The 18,887-nt window shown below is 47.6% G+C and overlaps 1 pseudogene; it reads left to right on the forward strand.

Moving 5' to 3' along the window:
* Positions 1–4,281: 4,281 nt before the first annotated feature.
* The window catches only part of LOC135215199 (E3 ubiquitin-protein ligase parkin-like), a 74,603-nt pseudogene continuing 59,997 nt past the window's right edge, over positions 4,282–18,887 (forward strand).

Here is an 18,887-nt window from a genome sequence, read left to right on the forward strand (position 1 = left end):
TGTAAAAAGTGTGGTGGTCGTTCTCATTGGCAGGGAAAATGTCCTGCTGATAATGTTAATTGTTTTCAGTGTGGTATTGTGGGGCACTTTGCTAAATTCTGTTGTCAAGGGGGGCAACAGCCCGCCAAAACGGCGCCTATTGTGGACGCGTCTGTTACGTCATGCACTGTTGCCTCCACCATCCACCTGCGGACAATCGCCAGGTAGGCCTATGTGCGGCAGTGGGGAAACTGCCGATGGTGAAAATAAAGGTTAATAAGCATGAGTTTTCATGTGAGTGTGTCGTCGTTGAGGCTGTTCCAGACACTGGGGCAGAAGTGTGTATAGTAGGGGTAGATTTGTTACCAAAATTGGGGTTTGAAGGTACCTAATCTCTCTCGTGTAATGTCATTGTAAATCACGCAGGGAGAAGTCATTGAGAATATATGGTCTGTTGATATGCTATAGAATTGGGTGATAAATCAGTGAGCACTAGTGTTATCGTTGTGCAAGGTGCTACCCGTTTTTTATATGTCTTTAGGAGTGTGTAAATCACTAGGTCTAGTGCATACAAAGTTTCCCCATCATACTGTCGCTACCGTGAATGACGTCACTCGAACCCTCTGCGTCGACTAACCCCCGCCAAATGCCTGAAGAAAACGTTCTCACACGGGTAGGGGGTGGTGGTCGTCGCGCGAGATGCCATAACGCTGCCACGGAGGAGAATGTCCCTAGGCTGAGGGACTGGCTACTGCAACGTTTTGCGAAGACTAACGTTCAACGTTTCAAGAAACCCTCTGCCGATGATGAAAGGAGCCCCTCACCACATTCACCTGAGGGAAGGTGCCATCCCCTATGCGTGTCATACACCTATACCAGTTCCTAAGCATTGGGAGGCCGATGTTAAGGCTCAGCTCGACGAAGATGTCAAATTAGGAGTAATTAGGGAGGTCCCTGCTGGTACAGCTACGACTGGTGTGCAAGGATGGTAGTGGTAGCAAGAAAATGGTAAACCACGGAGGACCGGGACTATCAAGAGCTGAATAAGAATTGCAAACGAGAAACGCATCACACATGTGCTCCTTTTGACATGGTCTCGGGTGTGCCACTTCGTACATATAAGACTGTAGTTGATGCCTATGCCCGGATTCCACCAGGTGCCATTAGATGAGGAGAGCCGACAGATTTGACAACGTTTATTACACCATGGGGGAGATACCAGTATTGTCGAACACCTAGGGTCATTGCGCGTCCCCCGATGCATCACGAAAAGGTTCGATGACGTTATTATTGATGTACACAGAAAGTACAAGTGCATAGATGACGTGTTGTTATATGACGACAGTGTTGAGGGAGCCTTTTGGCATACTTATGATTTTTTGCAATTATGTGTAGATAATGGTATTACGCTGAATCCGGATAAATTCCGATTTTGTCAAAGACAGGTAGAGTTTGTGGGGTACGAACTTGATTGGGATAATTATAGAACCTTCTAATGAGCGTATGAGTGCCCATTAACAACTTCCCCATGCTGCAAGCCCAACTATCACGGATATAAGATCTTGGTTTGGACTTGTGAACCAAATTGCACCCTTTCGTGGCTGTAGCACCGGTAATGGAACCATTCAGGGATCTTCTCAAGAAATCCCCCCATCGGAAAGTTTATTGGACCACGCCTTCAAAACAGTTTTGTTTGCAGCCCGGGACAGCATTTGCAAGATGTTTGGGCGACGGACTGACATATTATGATAAGACAAGGCGCACTGCGTTGTTACCGATTGGGTGCAGAGAAGGAATGGGATTTGTTATATTGCAACAATATTGCAATTGCGAGGATCTCAATGCCCCTTTTTGTTGTAAGGGGGATGGAAACTGGCATTATGTGGCAGCAGGCACCTGACGGAGGCGGAGGCCGGCTATGCCGTCATTGAGGGGGAAGCGGCTGCAGTAGTATGGTGCCTTAGGAAATCGAGATTGTTTTTATTGGGATGCCCGAATTTCATTTTAATCACGGACCATAGACCTTTGGTAAAACTCTTTGGGGATAGGAGCCTAAAAGACATTGCAAACCCGAGACTACTAAGGTTGAAGAGAAAACTATGCAATATAGTTTTACCATAAGATATTTGCCGGGGAAGAAGAATTCGGCAGCCGATACGTTATCAAGATACCCAGTGATTCGCAGTGAACTACCGTCAAAGACGAAGAAGAGGAGGAACTTATGAACGAAGTTTGTATTGCCTCCATGACGTCATCGCTGGCGGATGACGTCATTACTATGGACTGGGCTACCATGAGGGGGGAAGCAGAGAAGGATCCTGATTATTTACTATTGCAGCGACGTGTCAGCGAAGAGGGTTGGCCGTCGTCAAGGTCTCAAGTGGAGCCCTGCCTAAAACCTTTTTTCAATGTACGTGATACTGAGTGTCATTGAAGGATTAGTCACATATGCATATGACGAGGGGCATGTTCGTCTGGTAGTTCCGGAGGCACTACGTTTACGCATTGCAACCAATTTACATTCAGGTCATCAATCAACTGACTCCATGATCAGAAGAGCACGACAGGCAGTTTATTGGCCTGGGATTGAGGGTGACTTGGCAAATTATAGGGCACAGTGTCATGATTGCAACGTTGCGGCACCTTCGCAACAAAGGGAAGTATTATAATACACTCCCCTCCCGAATATCCGTTTCAGAGAACTGTTTTGCAGATTTATTTCAAGTAGCAGGGAGGCAGTATATGGTCTACGCCGATCGACTGACTGGATGGATGGAAATTTATTTCTTCGCTAACGGAACTACATCCGCGAGATTGATCCCAGTTTTTAGAAGATATTTTTATGCAGTGGGGAGCACCTGAAGAAATATCAGTGACGAGGGCACGAATCTAACGAGCATGGAAATGAGACATTTCTTTGGTAAGTGGGGGGTATCTATGAGAGTGTCGTCTGCTCACTACCCCCAGTCCAACGGGCGGGCAGAACGCTGCTGTGCGCACCGCCAAACGAACATTAATGGGCAATACTCTACCTGATGGAGGGCTAGACAATGACAAGGTAGCTCAGGCGATATTGCAGTATAGAAATACACCATTACGTGGTATAGATAAGTCTCCTGCACAGCTGGCCATGGTCGCCAACTTCGAGATTCGGTGCCAATGTTAAAAAGTTATCATTTCGTCCCAGAGCATTGGTCGGAACCTTGTCCGCAAGAGAGAGGGAAAGAAGCGTTGTTGAACAACGAATATCATCCAAGTATAATGAGAAAGCCAAGGATCTTCCCCCCTACAAATAGGGGAGAGGGTAGCTATCCAGGATGTGACTACACGAGCCTGGAATAGAAGCGGGTGGTTATTGAAAAGAATAGATACCGCCAATATCGCATAAGGTTAGACGGGAGTGGAAGAATTTCGACAAGAAATCGCAAGCATTTGAGATCCCTACCACCCACCACGCCACCTGAGGGAGAACCTACTCCCACCGCCTCGGGGAGCTGGCCCAGTACCCACCCAGGAGAGAAGTAGCACTAGGGTACGTCGTCCCCCGCAATGGCACGATGATTATATTACAGAGTATTCATTTTAGTTGTGTTTAATAAATATCCCCTAAACATGTCAAGTTTTTGTGCATATACTTTAATCCTGATTATTTGGGTTTAATAAGTGTTTCCTCTTGTCATGTTTACCATTTATGTATGTTCCAGCGCTGTGTCCGAAGGACTATCTTTATTATAGCTGAATTCCCTTTACTTCATATGTTACTACCTTTACCAGTTTTATTATTGTTGCAACTAAAAGGAGAAATCTATACTTATGTTTTAAATATACTATGTTTGCTTTGAATGGGGAGCTTTGATCTTAAAGGGGAGGTGTAGGAATGTTCCATTTGAGGTACGATATGTTTTTTCCCTGTTATGTGTATCTCTTTGCACGGGGTTCGGGAAAAGACAAGTCAGTTCCCCGCTCATCCCTTGATCTGTAATCAACTCATGTACATTAAAGGAATCAACTGGTCCTGAGTATGTCTCAACCTGCTTACAGGATCACTGTTGCCTTTAGAGTATTCAGTCGTTTAGTACCTGTGATGATGGTTCAGGTGTCTGGCTGTTGTGAGGTAACAGTTAATGAATGGTAAGTGTAGTAACCAGATACTTGGCACATTGTCACAATATATATATATATATATATATATATATATATATATATAATATATATATGTATGTGTGTGTGTGTGTGTGTGTGTGTGTGTGTGTGTGTAAATTCAAATTAGGTCCCGAATAACGGGAGAAAAGAAAAAGACGAAGAAAGAAGAAGAAGAGGGCGACGAATGTCTGATGTAAACAAAGACCAGCTGATGGTGGAAGTTGCCGAATCGCCATTATATATATATGCCATGGGAATGGTATTCTGATAAAGGTATCGCTACCATACGTTTTAATCTTTAAATTTGAAGATAAGGTGGTACCGTGATATAAGAAAATTGTAATTTTTGGGGCAGGAGGACATAGTTTTCGTGCCCCAAGTGTGGGCAGTCATTGGCACTACTACTAGCTATTTTTTTTTTCCTATGGTGGGCAATGGACGTTTAGCCGGACGAATTTTACGGTTATGTAATTTTCATACTATGCTTACTACCCAGCATAGGTTTATTGCCTTAGCCAGAACAATATTCTGTTTATTTTAGTGCAAACAAACTTGTTATTTAGGTATACTAGGTACTAGTAGTAGTTACGTTGTCTAATGTGCAACCTGCTAGGCTTTAGTATACCTACTAGGTAAAAAACCGCATGTACAGGGTGGACGATGTACGATCAATGTGTACAACCCCAAAAAAAGTACATTATAACGTGTCCTGACATCGGAGATGGGCATCAGACGCGACTTGTTGTTGGTGAGAAACGGAGCTAAAGACCTCTACTCCGGTGTCAGGACGCGTTATAATGTACTTTTCTTGGGTTGTACACACTGATCGTACATCGTCCACCCCTGTACCATGCGGTTTTTTTACCCTATACTATAGTATATTTCTGTAATGGGATTTTATTTTATACAGTCAGTTTAATTTCTGAGCTATTTGATACCAATGATGTGCTTATGATTTCATGTGGAGCCCCATTAAGTAGGCATACTGGTAGATCTAGGGTACTACTTATCCGCGGCGGCCTAGACTACCTAGCTATGGCAGTTGCTGTTTTAGCTACTATGCAGTTTTACCTGCTGAACAAGAATTTTAGGTAATATTTATTCGGACGACTGTAATTAACCCCCGGGGGCCAGTACTAAACACATTGAAATGCATTGGACGCCCCAATCCCTAGTGGATATCGTATCCGCGGTTACGTTCCTTGGAGTCCGTGCTGAGTGCTTCTGTAGAAATACCGGCATACCGAGCCATACCCTAAGATTGGGCCAATGTAGTCTAGGTTCTAGCCTAATACCTATTGGATTTAAAAACTGCCTTGAAAACATATTTTACGAAGACCTCGCATGCCTGTTTTAAGTCGTATGGCGCTTTCATAGTATATCTCATTATGTTGACAAAACTTCAATCTTTTGAAAGGTATGCTGAAAGATGTACCTAATTGTACTGTTGTTTCACCAATTAAATACCTATGTAGTGAAAAAGAAGTCTTCTCGAATGAAATGGACTCGATGCGATCATTTACCCTAATATACTCTGCTAGCTAGGCTACTACATATTTTTTCTTCCAAATGATGAATAATTAGCCTCAACTTTAAACATCCTCAAATACCATAATAAAGAAATAATCTTAGAGCGAGAATTAGATAATTCTTGGCCTAGGCCATGGTAATTCTTGCCAAATACATGAACCACATATTTTCGAATAATCCTAATCTTGTGTATCGTGCCTTTCTGAATGTTATTGTCATTGCAAATCACTCGTTTTCTTATTCGCATCCCTTCTTGAATAGAAGTTATTGAGGGACTCCAGAGCAATACCACAGAGTAGCCTAGTTGTGCCCATTCTGCTTTACACGTGAGTGATCCGTGGTGACGTAGTCCCCCTGGCTGAGTCAATGCAAAGTACCCTGGGATAGGTTACATTGAAGGAAGGTTAGGTTAGGATGCATCTTCTTTTAAGTAGGCCATAACCTGCGGATTTCACGTGAGCATCCCCTCGTCACTTCTAGTGACCCCGGGGTGAAATGGGATTTTAGAGATGTTAAAATTAGGAAAAATGGTTTAAAGGAATTGGTATTATTAGAATTGCACAAACCACAAGATAAGCAGTCGTTAAAATAAATGGTTTATGTGTTGTAAAGGACAAAGGTGCCATAAGGCCAATTACAGGAGAATATCTTAACCATATGTTCCCTAACATAACACAGGGTGCCTGGTCATGTACTTACCTGGCTGTCTTGCCCTTGCACCTAACCTGATCTAAAACTCTGTGAGGTATTAGGTAAAAGACAGATATATTCTGACCTTACTTTCCCTAACGTATTCTAACCTCACCTAGCTTATGACACATCAGCAGAAAAAGTTATATGCTATTTTACTGTTAGCAGCATCTGGTAGCTATGCATTGTTTAGAATTGATATAGCAAAAAAGTTGCTTAAATTGGTAAGATAAAAGAGAATAACATAAGAGAAATACAGTAATGCATTTCTCTAATGTTATTCTCTTTTCTCTTGCCAGTTTTTGTAAAATGATACTATAAAAAAGTTGACGACTTAGACATCTCTGAAAACAAGTTGGTATATGAGTGTTTGCGGGAAATTGCTGTAAGAAAACGTGACATTCAAATAGATCAGGCCATCTGTAACTCTGGACTAGTACTTCTGCTATATGCAATATCTCTTAGTGAGTTAATATTGGCAAACTCTTAGCTGTGGTCATCTTGTGTAAATTAAGATTAGGTTAATCTCAGAAGTCTGTGCAATATCTGAGTGTATTAGTGTAGGCTAATGTGCAATATCTGAGTGTATTAGTGTAGGCTAATCTTTGCAGGACATTCACTACTCTAAGCTTGCCTTAGGTTCTATTTTACAGGCTGCCAAATCTTGAAATTTGTATCACTTTATTTAGGCACTCTTACTTAGGAGATGAATATTAAATTTTTGCAGATTTACTGGTGGGTAATAATGTCTTGCAAACCTTTTTTTGTGCAGTGGATACAGAGAAATATAGCAATGTTTAAATAGGCTAGATTGTCCAGAGCAAACGATACATGAATGCAAATAGTGAATAACCAAACCAGAAATACATTCTGCCACAACGCGAAGGACTACCCTTATCATAACCTACATCTTTAACTATATATTTGTTATGAAATTGTATAAAGAGTACTCAGTGAACTTTTTTGGTATATTCATTCATAGTTATTTACTAGGATGAGCTGAGCCCACACTTTTAAGCCAGATTTTTGCTATGAATAATTTGAATATTAGAAGAGGGTTGCCTTATGCTACCCTTACTGGACCGTCATGCTTATGAGACTTGAATCTTCTTGTTATGAAGTGTATAGTAAATCATAAGGATGATTAAGGTTAATGTAAAGGATTCAGAGTTCTCTTTGTTCATTAGGATATATCATCCAAGGTAAAGTTATATAGGTTGTGCCCGAGGTAAGGTTAGCTTAGGAGGTGCAATAGCCTTTGTTAGTGGCACTAATCCCTTTTTTGTTCGAAAGATTAAGATGTATCATTACAGCAGTAAAAGTTTTTGTTTCTTTTCTAAAAAAGCAGGGACATGACAGAAATCAAAAGGAATTTATGAAACTTTGAAGAACTGCACAGAGAGATAATTGATCAGGTCGGCAATGTGACCGTATTCTGATACTCTGGATGAGAGCTCGAATCCTGCTACCAAACATGAAAAGTATTTCATATCCTTAAGAGTTTAGATCTAAGTCTTTGTAGTGATAAGTGCATCCAAAAAGTGTGAAGAATCCGAGAATTAATTGGGCATTGTGGTTATTACAGTACAGCACAGGATGACAGTAGATGGTTCCATATTTCTGGTTGGACTGATACCATGTGTCAACATTATTAGTCTTTTGGTACCATGTCAGAATTAATATTTTATGGTTATGAATCTAGACGGCATGGCTATTCTCACAATTATTGACTGATTGTGTACCAAAATTCCTTGATTTATCTTAGACCAAACTAAGCTTCCCCGCACAGTCATAATAAGAGGTTTTTATTATGCTTGTCCTTTTCAAGACTTTGTTATCACTGGCATTTAACATTGTATTTGTATTTACAGGGTGATGTACTGTAATTGTACCATCGTTTGCTATGCTGAGGTTTCTTTTCACTCTCCTTGATGGGCTCTGGAAGTCTTTGCTTGCTATGTTTGGCTTTAGTAGTTCACAACCAGCTGTCAGAGATCAGCTGGAAGTCTTTGTCAGAACGAATACAGGTGAAAAGGTAAGAGTGATATTCAGATGTCTTATCAGTGCTTCAATGAGTTAATTTATGACAGTATAAATGTAAACATGATCCTACACAAAAATGAATCCTTACTTGAAATGCCACATGCTTAGTATGAAAAGCAAACTTTTCATCCTTGCCTTAAACATTGTGGTTAGGTGAACAATTTGGTGTTAGTTCCACAGTGAGATCATCAACCAAACTTTGACATTAAATAGATAAAATCAAAACAGAACCTATAATATTACCAAAAATATCAAAATAATCCAGTGTACCAAAGGTCTTGTCATTAGGTTCCATACCTGGTACGGACTGTGACTCATATTCAAGTGATCCTGCTTTACCTGGACTCACGTGGCTTACCCCAAGGATTTGTGCTGTACTTAAACAATGTTAAAATTAGACTAGGATAAAGCTAAAGTTGCTGGACAACTAAATGTGAAGAGAGAAAAAGGAATAAATGAAAAGATGAATATTGGAATGAGATGGAGTTAGGTACCAAAAGAAATTTGGCACAATACCTTTGGCTCTGTTTACAGTACATTGTGTTAAGACACTTTTAGTGCTATCTCATTGGTGTTTGTATGTATGTATAAAAGAATTTATTGTAAGACTTTTATGTGTAGGGGACTTAACAAATTGTCTTAGAAATGTTAGGTTTTGTTTACTTTTATGGTATATTTTCTTTCATGTTTTCTTAGTCATTTGGCAGATTTTGTTATCCCCTTTCACCTTAAAGCTGTTTATCGAGGGAATATATAATAAGTGATTGTATGTGTGTTTGTTTGCTAGCATTACTATAATAACAAAGAAGAGACACAACAGTTAATATAGTCTTGCTGTATTTGAAGCATTAATACTTTTTAATTGAGTAACAGTTAGTCGTAGTATTCTTTTTCTAATTGTTAAAAACTTGATAGCTTTATCAGAATCTTATCTTTTTTACACATTTCTTATGCACAAGTTGGTAGTTGAAATTATTAAACATTTGCAACATACACAAAAACAGCAATAGCAAAAGTTTTATACCTGTAGTTTGGTGGATGAAAGCTCGATGTTCTCTTCATATTTTATGATAGCCATCTAAATGCAGTACATAATATATTTACTGTACACTGTACTTTATAATTTTACAAAATTGTTCATAGTATCCTTGCTTCCTTGTTACAGATTTACTTTTCATGAACATATCTCAACTTTAGAAAATATCTGATATTACGCACACATTTTTTCTGTTTATCCTTATTTTAACATATTCATTTTTGCAGATAAATGTTTGCCTTAGCACAACCTGGAACATTTCCCAGATAAAAAAGTCGCTGGCCCCAAAACTCAACAGTTCAGAAGAAGATTTGAGGATTATATTTGCTGGAAAGGAACTCCCCAATGATATGGTATGTAATTCTGATAACTTTGCTCTGTATTTTGGACTTCATCTATTGTTTTATTGTAGTGTCTTACCGAACCAATTATAGAGCCGTGATTTCCCCCACGAGCGGCAGGATACTAAATTCAAATTTAGCGCGTCTGCGTCGCCAACACTGGTGGTGATGACGTCATCTCCCTCACTCGCGGGAGAACCAGGTACAAACTGCCCATGGTTGAAATTCAATTCTTTTCCTGCCGGCGTCCGGTGAACATCGGTGTCGGATGCGGTTGGATGACTTTGCTTCGCTTTTTTCTTGTGGATTTGATCTTCGGAATTGGTGAAGTACTCTTTTGTTCCGACACGGCATACAAAACCTTCGGTCCTTTTACAATAGGAGGTACTAGCGGCAGCTGGATAGGTCGTAAGCTTTCGAACAAGGGTTTCGGTAGTTAACTGCTTGTCCGACAGGCGCGCAGCCGCGCGACTGGGAGGTAAACAAACCACTTTTGCTTTCGGCCTCACAGCGAGTGGACGTGTGTGTTCGACGCTCTCTGCCCGCTTCTCGTCGTTTGCTTTCTTGAGTATATGGTTGTGTTTGTGTATGAAAGAATTCATTGTAAGTACAATCATTTCTCTCTTTTCTATTAATTGAACTGCAATTAATTAATGATGGAATCTCCTCGCCTCGCTACCCCACGGAGACTATGCCCGGTACCGAATGGCGTAAAATGCGGGAAGTTCCGCTCTTTCCCGGAGATAGACCCTCATAATTTGTGTGCTCGGTGTCGGGGGCCCGCGAATGCTCCCGAGCCGACCTTGTAATGTGTTTATTAATTGGTCGGAGGCGCAGTGGATTTTGTATGAGGGCAGGAGGAAGCGAAGGCCTGCAAAGGAGTCGTCGGAAAGCTCTCCCGCGACTCCTTTGGTGACGGACACTTCGTCTTCTTTCCTGCCGCCCGCTCAAACTTCCACGTCTCGCGCCTTCCCCTTCGGGGGGGGGGGTTTCTAGGTCCTTCTCCTCTCCTGACTTGTCGAGTGTGGAGGAGGGCGCTAGATCCCTGACGTCGAGTTGTACTCTGGGTCCTCTATCCGTTCGTCTTCGCGCGAACGGGTAGAGGATCCCCCTAATCACCCGACTTTTGCCTCCTCAGGTGCGGTTGCCGCGAAGGATGACCTCGGACAGGTGTGGGCATCGTTGGGGCTGCAGGGCGTGCCGAGTGTCCAGGGCTGCTCTACCATCTCGCTGGCTCCGTGGCGGTCACCCATGCAACGGTCACGACCACCACCACGACCATTACAACACCCGGCACTACGCTTCACCTCCTCACCTGTGTACACCCAGCACGCGGTCTCTGTGACACCACTACATCGGTGCAGGGGCCAGTCGCCGTAACTCGGGGGAGTGTGATGCCGCCGCCTGTGTTTTACCGTGCTGCCGCGACCGGACTTCGTGTGCCCGAAGAGCTCGCCCCTGGACCTCCCACCGGTACCTAGGATGTCTGTGCCGCTGGTTCCGCCCATCTAGACCGCCTACACGTCTGCCGTACCTGCCAGTACCTGCCCAAGCTGCTGTCCACGGACGTGACGTGGACACTGCTGCCGTTCCTGTACCTGCTCCTGTGGTTTTCGCCGTTCCTGTGATGCCTGCACCTGCTGATGTTGTTCCTGTTCCTGGCGCCGCTGCTCCCGATGCTGATCTGTTCGGACAGGTGCGTCCGGGCCCTGTTGCTTCGGCAACAGCAGCCCCGGCTCCGCTCTGGTGATCAGATCTGACGTCGGTCCTGAGAAAGGTTGACGAAGAAGAAGAAGAAGAGGAGGAGGAAGGTGTCGTCGTCGTCTTCATCGTCTTCTTCGTCTTCGTCGTCGTCTGCCGCCTCTTCCCTTCTTCTTCTAAGGCTCCCCCCGCCGAAGAAGAAGAAGGTCGCCTCCCCCCCCCCTAAGAAGTCTCCCTTCGGGAACTTCTAAGGGCCCGTCTCGCTCTGGTGAGACGGGGGTTGGGGTTCTTCCGCTGGTCACCCATCCTTCGGGGGCAGGACCCGTCTCTTCTTCCGCAAGGAAGAAGACTACGGGGACCAGAGGAGTGCCGGCTAACACCGGCACTTCCTCACCTGCTGTCAGTGGTTCGGCCACAGCAGCAGGTCCGTCTCGGCCTCTCGTTCGCGAGAGGTACCGAGTGTACGGTCGCTTACCAGCGACCGTGCAGCCAGGAACCAGACCTCTGAGTTCGCTCAGCGTCAGGTTCACGGCACGGAGCGGAGACTGGTGACAGCCGTCTCACGCGACTCTCACCAGACCAGCTCTCGCGCTCTCGCGGCGAGCAGCTGGCTACCCGGGCGGGACGTGACGGTCCATGACCGGCCACGGGCTGAGGCGGGGAAGAGGTCCCCCCGTTCGCCGGCACCAGCCACGGCTGGTACCAGCGAACTGACGCACCGTGAGGATACGCAACCGATCTCACCGTGACAGTGGAGCTCGCCGGTCGCCTGACCGTCACTCTCACAGAGAGCGATCGGTACGGCGACCAGCACCAGCTCCTCTGACACACGAGACCGGAGCCGCTGTTCTCGGTCCAGCCGTTCTCCACAGCGAGACGGCTCGACTAGGTCGCAGCTCGATCGCCACCGACGGGTTGGCGATCGCCTGCAGTCTTCCAAGCCCGCTGGTTCTGCCAGCGAGCGAGGAGGGAGCGTCAGGTCTGCCTCTTCCATACCTTCAACCTCCTCGGATTACACCGGGAGGGGCGAGGTATTGAGGAGTGATCGTGAGGGGTGCGCCCCTCAGGATCCCACCACGGCGTCGTACGTACCAGGCACGGTTCTCGGACCAGCCAGGTCGTACGCACAGGTGGTTGGAGCAGACCGAGAGGGGTCTGTCGCTGTTCCTCTCCTTGAGGGAGGAGGGTCTCGGGAGTTGCCCCTGTTGAGGGACTGGACGGTCCGACTCCGCAGGAAGCAGTCACTCCTGAGATCCAGAGGAACTTTGCGAGGTTATTGCGCTGATTCGTCAGCACAACGACCTCACGGAAGGATCGCTGCTCCCACCATCCGAGCCCACGTCCTGGCTCGAGTCGTTCTGGGGCCCGAAGAGGGAACCCAGACCGACGGTGGGTTTGCCGCGTTCTGAGCTGGCGGACTCAGTGCTGGACCAGGTTGAATCGCTTGTCTCCGGACAAGACGGTTCGCTCAAGTCTGGCAGGTCGAGCAAGCTGCTTCCACCTCCTCTGCTGCGACAGCGGCGTTTTTTACGTGCCATCTGAAGACCCGATGCCGCCCAAACAGGTGAACCCGGAGTTAGCCCAGGCTGACTTCGGGTGTGTCTCTGCAGCAGCTCCTGTCCGAGAACCTGTGGTTCTCGCAGCAAGAGACATTCGGCCTGGAATCTACCGCCATGGCAGCTTTCCAGGCCGTCTCCTGGCTAGATCTGTGGTCCCTCACAGTATCTAAGGTCGCAGCCAACTCCGGGGGAATTTCTCCCGAAGATGACTCGGCCTTCAGGAGACTTTTGCCAGTCTGGGGGAGGAGCCATCTCCTTCCTTGCCCACCAGACGGTGAACCTGTGGGCCAACCTGGTTCTCCGACGAAGGGACGCTGTCCTTACTCGGGTTTCCAGGGCGGCCGGGCGTGAAGCGGCGTGGGACTTCGCAACGGACCTTTACGGAGTTCCACGTCTCTCTTCCCAGGAGAGATGGTGGACGCTGCGGTGGACAGACGGCGCACTGACGACAGTGACCGTCTGGTTCACCAGGCAGTCTCGAAGGCGTCTGGGCAGCCTTGGACTGCGGCCAAGTCTAACGGCTCGGCTAGCGCTTCCTCGGTGGCTAAGACTTTAGCTGCGTCGAAGCCCCGGGAATGACTCTGTCTTCTTCGACTTCTAGCAAGGGGAGCCGTAACCAGCCCTCCTCCCAGCCCTCCTCCTCCCGTGGAGGCTCTGGGAGGAAGTCGAAGAAAGGGGGGAAACGCTAGGGACGGCGTTCCCCCTCTACCTGCTGCCGGAAGTGGGGGGGTGCCTGGCCAGCCATTGGGCAACTTGGCAGCGCTACGGCGCCGAGACCTGGATTGTAGATGTCCTTCGGGAGGGAGATCTATTACCCTTCGAATCTCGGTCACCCCTCACCTCCAACCCGGTCCAACAGCAGGCGTACGTTCCAGGGGCATCGAAGGACGTAGCATTGAGACAGGAGATCAAGACCATGATGAGCAAGAGAGCTGTAGAAATCGTCACGGATCAATCACCGGACTTTTACAGTCGACTCTTCCTGGTGGAAAAGTCTACGGGAGGCTGGCGCCCGTGATAGATCTCTCTCCCCTGAACCGGTTGGTTCGCCAGACCCGGTTCACGATGGAGACGGCACGCTCAGTGCTCGACTCTATCAGGGTAGAAACGATTTCATGCTTTCAGTGGACTTGAAGGATGCGTATTTCCAAATACCCATTCATCAGTCCTCCAGAAAGTACCTCCGCTTCATCCTCGACGGGACGGTGTACCAGTTCAGGCCACTTTGCTTCGGTCTCTCAACCGCCACAGGTGTTTCACGCGAGTGTTCACTCTGGTGTCTGCTTGGCCCATTCGCACGGATACGTCTGATGGGGTATCTCGACGATTGGTTATTCCTGGCGAGCTCCCGCTCGCAGTTGCTACAGGACAGGGATCGACTGCTCGAGTTCTGTCGCGATCTGGGGATCGTTGTGAACTTCGAAAAGTCCGATCTCGAGCCCAAGCAGAGGATGAAGTACCTGGTATGCTGATCGACACGGTAGCAGGGCGAGTCTTCCCCGCAGACTCGCGGATTAGCAAATTCAGGGAGGCAGCCAACCAGTTCCTGTCTCGGCAGGAACGGGTAGCTCAGCGATGGCAAGTCGTGATCGGACACCTGTCGTCACTCGGGAAGGCAGTCCCTAACGGGCGTCTTCACCTGCGGTCTCTTCAGGGAGACTAAAGGAGAGTTGGTCACAGGCGACGGATCCCCCAAGCTTTCCATTGTCACTGACACAGGAGGTGAGGCAGGACCTAGCCTGGTGGCTGGACGACAGGAACCTCTTAAGAGGAGTGCTCCGCTCTGCGCACTCTCCCCCCCCGGACATGCAGCTGCTCTCAGACGCATCGACCGAGGGATGGGGCGCACACACCTGGAGGAGTTGCTGACTTCAGGAGTGTGGTACGAGAACGACAAGCACCTTCACATCAATGTACTGAAACTCAAGGCAGCGTTCCTCGCTCTCCAAGAGTTCCAGGACCGCTTGATGGGACACTCAGTGGTGTTGATGTGCGACAACACCACGGTGGTGGCTTACGTCAACAAACAGGGGGGGCCTAGTGTCTCTCCCGTTGTACCAGTTTGACTCGGCAGGTGCACGAGTGGGCCGAGGCACACTCAATAGAGCTGTCGGCACGCTACATTCCAGGGAAGGAAGTAGTAGCAGACACGCGCAGCCTCCGTCGGGATCAAGGGATAGGGACCGAATGGGTCTCTACACCAGGACGTGGCGGAAAGGCTCTTCGACCTGTGGGGGCGACCAGTCGAGGATCTGTTCGCCACCCGGCACAACAGGAAGCTCCAGGTTCTTCTCGGTTCAGTGCCGGACCCATGGGCAGCTGCAGAGGAGGCTCTTCAACACCCGTGGGACAACCTTTCGCCTATGCCTTTCCCCGTTCACCCTGATTCGTTCAAGGTGATCAGTCGAGCACTGGTCACCCCGAATCTCAGGATGATCCTGATGGCTCCCAAATGGCCACAGGCCATTTGGTATCCGGACCTGCTGGCTCTTCTCGCAAGAGAACCGAGAGAGATTCCCCCTTGGCACAACCTTCTCCCAGCCACACAAACTCGAGCGGTACCACCGAGCAGTCCAGTCCCTACGTCTTCACGGCTGGCTGTTATCCACCATCTCTTGCGAACGAAAGGCTTTTTTCGTAGCGCAGCAACAGAGATGGCTGGAACGTCCGTCAGTCCTCTGCAGCTGTGTACCAGGGGAAGTCGGCCGTCTTCTGTGGTTGGTGTCGTAGACGGGGCCTATCTCCTCTCAGAGCACTCTTCAGCGGTAGCGGATTCCTCGTTTTTCTTCGCCGAGAGAAGCTCCTCTCAGTTTCCCACAGTCAAAGGATACAGAGCCGCCTTGACGCTCGTCCTGAACTGACGGGATTGGACATCTCGAACTCGTTCGAGATCTCCTTACTAGGAGGAGCTTCGAAAGGTCTTGCCCACCCAGGGAACTCACAAGCCCCTCTTCTGCTGGACCTGGCATCGGCGAAGAGAGTACGGGAACTTCATGCCGATAATGATGCGGATGAGATGCTGCTTTGTCCTGGGAGGACGCTACGGCGCTATCTGAAGAGAACTCGACACCTCGGGCCTGAGTGTCGACGCCTCTTCGTTAGCACCGGGGTCACCAAGAAAGAAGTATCAAGAACACTCTTTCGTCCTGGCTGCGTGAGGTCATCAAGGAGGCGTATGAGGCTGATGGTAGTGACGACATCCGTACGTCCCGTCCGAGAGCTCACGAAGTCAGAAGTATTGGCCCCTCGTTGGCGTTTCGTAAGAACTTCTCCGTGGCGCAGGTATGGAAGGCAGGGTCTGTACACCAGACCACCGGCACCTTCCTTATACCTTTTGGATATTGCCCACAGGTCCTTGGATCGCTTTCCTTAGGACCCGTGGTGGCTGCTCAACACGTCGTCTAGCTAACCCAGACCCTAGCAGGCTGAACAGCATCGAGTCCTGGTGTGACTGTATGAATAGATAGTAAATGAGAAAGTGACTGGCTTCTCTTTCTATCTTTTTCTACCCCTCTACCTGTGGGTAGAGGATACGGTCATCACCCTGCTGGATAAGGACGAGATGCCGGTGAGCTATATGAACAGAGCCCCATCCTATCCCTTTCACTAGGGATAGGAGCAGAATATCCACCACTTCCTTCTACAAGGGGGGGAAGTGGATGCCTACAAGAGTCAAACCATGACTTTATCTTTGCTCCTGTACAGGAACAAGTTCTTACATTGCTGGTACGAAGAGATACGCTTGCCTCTCTCTTAGTACTCGGTCCAGAGGTCTGACCATTTGATCCTGCGGTGCACACCCCCGATCAATCGGACAGAGGCTTGGATCCCTCCCTCGCTCTTACGACCAGGGAGGCTTCCAAGGTTGGGCGAACACCAGTCTGTTCACAAAAGACTCAGATTCCACCCACCAAGAAGTGAGTCTTCCTATTGTAAAAGGACCGAAGGTTTGTATGCCGTGTCGGAACAAATGACAATTTGTCCAAAATTGCATTTTTCCTAACTATACAAACCTGAGGTCCTTTTACACATAGCCCCACCTCATGCCACCCCTCACTCTGCAGTTTTTCAGTTTTTGCTTGGGCCAAAAGCAAAAGTGATTTGTTTACCTCCCAGTCGCGCTGCGCGCGCCTGTCAGACAAGCAGTTAACTACCGAACCCCTTGTTCGAAAGCTTACGACCTATCCAGCTGCCGCTAGTACCTTCCTATTGTAAAAGGACCTCAGGTTTGTATAGTTAGAAAAATGCAATTGTTCCGATACGTAATACAAACCATCGGTCCCTTTAACAATAGGAAGTAGCTAAGGCGGCAGCTGGAACGGTCGTAAGCTTCGACAAGGGGAGAACGGTAGTTAACTGCTTGTCCGACAGTCGCGCGCCGCGTCGACTGGGAGGTAAACAAATCACTTTTGCTTTCGGCCGCGAGTGTGAAGGACGTGTTCGTCATCGCTCTCTGCCCGCTTCATCGTCGTATGCTTTGTTTATATTGTGTTTCTACTAATGGTTTGTTTGACTTGAAAATGAAACTGTAAGTACACTGTTTTCATTTTCATTACTTAATTATGAACCCTTGAATTATGTCTCGGTGCCGAGGGCGGGCGCGCTCGCGCCGAGTCATGTATTTGGGCGGAAGGGTGTAATTGAAAAATGTAAGTACTTTTTTCATTATATTTTTGCCCTGTGCGTTCGTTACCGAGAGTGTGAGTGCGCTCGGCACGAACTTTTAATTTTGTATATAGAATGCAATGAAAGTGGATTCGCAATTGCAATATTCTTTTCATTTTCATTTATTGGTTGCATAATTTAATCTGGATCAATTTTCGTTCTTACCCGGGGAATTGATCCTTACGATTTTTTATGTGAAATGAAATCGCAAGTGCAGTATTCTGTTTCATTTTCATATATATTTTTGATAGCATCATATTATTGGATCAAGTTTCCGTTCTTACCCGGGAATTGATCTTTTCTCCTTTAAGTTCTATGAAGTGAATCGCAAGGGCAGTATTCTGTTTCATTTTCATATTACTTTTCACTGCTGTGCGGGGGTGGGGGAAGCGAAGGTCTGCCAGGAAGTTGGTAGCCGATTCTTCGTCTTCCTTCCTGCCCCCCGCTCAGCTTCTTCATTGTATTTTGTATGTGGGGCTTCCTTGCGTTCGGGGTGGGCATGTCTTCCCCCCGTGCGTAGGGAACCCCTCTTACTAATCTATCTATGTTACCGCAGGTGCTACATCCGTGGGAGACGACCTTGAATGTAGATGTAGATCCTCACGAGGTTTGTACTCGTTGTCGGGGGCGAGAGTGCTCCCGCAACGAGCCCTGTGTAACGTGTATGCATTCGTCAGAGGCGCAGTGGGTGCTGTACGAGGACACAAGAGTCATCGAAGTCCAGTGACTCCTTTGGTAACGGACGTCCAGTTGTACTCGGGGTCTTCCGTCCGCTCTGGGTGGGGTTCCTTCTCTCCCCCCAGGCGCGAGGAAGCCCCTCTAATTAACCCGACTGTTGCTTCCGCAGGTTTGCTATCAGCGAGGACGACCTGGGACAGGTTGTGAGAGTCGCTGGGACTGCAGGGGTTGATTCAGCGGTTTGGCGGGGTCGGCAGTGGTCACGTCATGATACAACCACTACACAACCAAATCTCGACACCAGCATATGAGATGTCACCGCACCTGGTGTACACACCACATGTCATGTCGGTAACACCCACGGCTGCAATCCAGAACCAATTCCTGCCGTGCCAATCAGACGGTGCCACCGCCACCTGGGTTCTTTGTATTGCCGACCCCGGACTGCCGCTGCCCAACGAGTAGCCCCCACCCCCTGGACCTGCCGCCAGTGCCGAGGATGACGGTAGCTGCCGACAGGAC

This window comes from Macrobrachium nipponense, chromosome 5 (assembly GCF_015104395.2).
Source record: "Macrobrachium nipponense isolate FS-2020 chromosome 5, ASM1510439v2, whole genome shotgun sequence".
NCBI classification, from domain to species: domain Eukaryota; kingdom Metazoa; phylum Arthropoda; class Malacostraca; order Decapoda; family Palaemonidae; genus Macrobrachium; species Macrobrachium nipponense.